General features: G+C 30.8%; 1 pseudogene; it reads left to right on the top strand.

The window, feature by feature from the left end:
- The first annotated feature begins 1,592 nt into the window (after positions 1-1,592).
- On the top strand, positions 1,593-3,244 carry LOC150030193 (putative copper-transporting ATPase HMA5 pseudogene; annotated as a pseudogene).
- Positions 3,245-3,252: the final 8 nt, after the last annotated feature.

The following is a 3,252-nucleotide window of genomic DNA, read 5'->3' as shown; positions in this document are numbered from 1 at the left end:
ATTATTAATTTATTATAAGGATTCATTCTTCATCATTATAAATAATTATAGAAAATTTTTACCGATAGAAAAATGTCAAACTATTCATAGAAATAGTAAAAGAAAAACATTGATAGACACTAAAAAAACTTCTATCAGCATCTATCAGTGAAGCTTCTATCAATTTCTATCACTGATAAATTTCTATTAGCCTTTATCAAAAAATATTAAAATTTTGCTATTTCATGTAAATAGTTTCCTTATTTTTTTATTTAAAAAAATCTCCCAATAATTATATATAGGTTATTTATTATCGATTATCAATTAACTATTAATTATCTGTTCTAAAAAAAGTATATTTAATTTTGACTATTTTAGTAATAATACATTATAATTATATAAGACCTATAATGTTAATCTCATGAAACAAAGGCAAACACTAACTTTTAAAAAAATTTAATAGTTATTCAAAAAAAAAAAAAAAAAAACCAAATTTTAACCTAGCTCAATTATTGACCGTGAGATTAGAGATTTTAATCTCTTAATCCAAATTATTATACTAAAAAGATATCATTAAAAAAAAAATTATCTTAAGCAATCAATAAAATATAAAGATAGGTATGATATGATCTTGATGAATTATGAATTTTGAAAAGCTATTACATGGTTTATTTGTGCATTGGTCAAAGTCATTTTCTGTGCAAAAGTTCATTTTGTTAAAATTAATGAGTTTATAAATCTTTATACTCGTTTTTTTTCAAAAAAATTATTGGGATAACTTGTGAAAATTGAACCGAGGGTAAAAATTACAATATTTATTTAAGTTTATGGTTTAATTTGATGAAATTGAAAGTTTATGGTCCAAATTAATACACAACCTAACATTTTTACGATCAAAATTGATAATTTTCCTAAAATAAATATGAATTTACACAACTTTACTTTATTATTTTTATTTGATAATAAAATTCTTTTTCTTGGTTAAAAATACTTTTGACCCTATACTTTATCTTGAATGATTTCGTTTTAAATTTGAACGTATAAGAATTTATTTTCAAGTTAGAAGTACATGGTCTAAATGGTTACATATTTAAATTACTTCAATGACGTACAAAACAAAAAATAATGCATTTTAACCTGTATTTTCCTTTTGTTTTTCATCTCATATCTTCTCTGGCTTTAAAAAAATAAAGATAATTTTTTTTAATTAATCCTTACTGTTTTTAATTTTCTTATAAGCTTTAGAAATTTTCTCAAAAGTGAAAAGTTTTGAAACAAAAAGAACTATGATCTGTTGTCATTTATTTAATTTGTGGCTTTAGATAGTAATGATAATATTTTTAATAAATAATCATTACGACACAATGTTCTTCTGAGAAAGAAGAAAAACATAGGGAAAAAGGGGAAAAAAAAACAAAAATAATATAGCCATGTTGGAACTCAACATTATCTTACTTTGTGTTAGAAAGTATTTTTGAAATGATTTTGTTGTTGTTTTCTTCCCATGGTATTGTAAATTTTTTTTAGAAAAAGGAAGTTATGAATGTCTTCTCTACATATTTTTTAGATCACTAAATAGTTCCAAATTTGTCAAATATATATTTTTTTTATAGGAAGAGACAATACTTAAAGCAATTGAAAATGCTGGATTTCAAGCTACAATATCAAACGATGGGAATGATCATCGATCGAGCGAAGTATGTCGAATCCGAGTAAACGGGATGGGCTGCAATTCTTGCTCTTCCATGGTAGAATCGGTTTTGGAAGCAATGTATGGAGTACAAAAGGCTCACATTGCTTTATTTAAAGAGGAAGCAGAAGTTCATTATGATCCAAAGGTTGTTAATTGCAGTCAGTTCATTATAGCCATACAAGACATTGGGTTTGAAGCCTTACCTATAACCATTGGTGAACACATTACCAAGATTGAGCTCAAGATTGATGGTATGCAAAATGAAAACTCAACAACAAAAGTTAAAGAATCACTCGAATCCGTCCTAGGAATTGACGATGTCATTATCGACACGACATTGAGCAAAGTTACGATATCTTATAGGCCTGATATAACAGGACCTAGAACTTTTATCGAAGTCCTCGAGTTGATCAAATCTGAGCATTTCAAGGTGACACTATATCCCGAAGAAACGGGACGAGAAACTCGTAAGGAGAAAGAAACTAAGCAACATTATAAGTACCTTTTATGGAGCTCTGCTCTTTCTATACCTGTTTTCTTAACTTCTATGGTCTTCATGTATATACCTGGAATCAAGCAGACTTTAGATGTCAAAGTTGTCAATATGATGAACATCGGGCATATTATTAGGTGGAATTTGTCAACTCCGGTGCAGTTCGTCGTAGGTTCGAGATTTTACATCGGATCATACAAAGCATTGTGTCGCGGTTCTGCCAATATGGATGTTTTGGTTACTTTGGGAACAAATGCAGCTTATTTCTATTCTGTTTATATAGTGTTAAGAGCAGCTACGTCTCCTACTTTCAGTGGTACAGATTTCTTTGAAACTAGTTCGATGTTAATTACATTCATTCTACTTGGTAAGTATTTGGAGGTTTTAGCAAAAGGAAAGACCTCCGAGGCCATTGCGAAGCTTAAACACTTGGCTCCCGAGACGGCGACACTCTTAACTCTCGATGGCCATGGAAATGTGATCAGCGAAGTGGAAATCAGTAGTGAATTGATTCAAAAGAATGATGTTATTAAGATTACGCCAGGTGCTAGAGTAGCTTCTGATGGTCTCGTCGTATGGGGCGAAAGCCATGTCAATGAGAGTATGATCACAGGAGAAGCGAAACCGGTAGCGAAAAGGACGGGCGACAAGGTAATAGAAGGAACTGTGAATGAAAATGGGGTATTGCATATAAAGGCAACACATATTGGATCAGATAGTTCTTTAGCACAAATCGTTCGACTTGTCGAATCATCTCAGTTGGCAAAAGCTCCTATTCAGAAATTTGCTGACCATATCTCCAAGTATTTTGTGCCTCTGGTAAGTATTATGAAACCAATCTCTCTATTCATTTGTATGCTTGCCATTGATCACATTAGTTTTTTTTTATATACTTTTGCAGGTAATTTTACTTTCTTTTCTCACTTGGATTGTCTGGTTTTTAGCTGGAAAGTTGCATCTCTATCCTAAATCATGGTTGCCCTCTTCAATGGACAGTTTTGAGTTGGCTCTCCAATTTGGTATATCTGTTATGGTCATAGCTTGCCCTTGTGCTCTTGGCCTTGCCACCCCAACCGCCGTAATGGTT

Source organism: Benincasa hispida, unplaced genomic scaffold (genome assembly GCF_027475165.1).
Source record: "Benincasa hispida cultivar pf3 unplaced genomic scaffold, pf3_genome.v1.1 HicScf469, whole genome shotgun sequence".
Taxonomy (NCBI): domain Eukaryota; kingdom Viridiplantae; phylum Streptophyta; class Magnoliopsida; order Cucurbitales; family Cucurbitaceae; genus Benincasa; species Benincasa hispida.
Note: the sequence above shows the minus strand (reverse complement) of the source record. Positions and strands in the feature narration are given on the sequence as shown.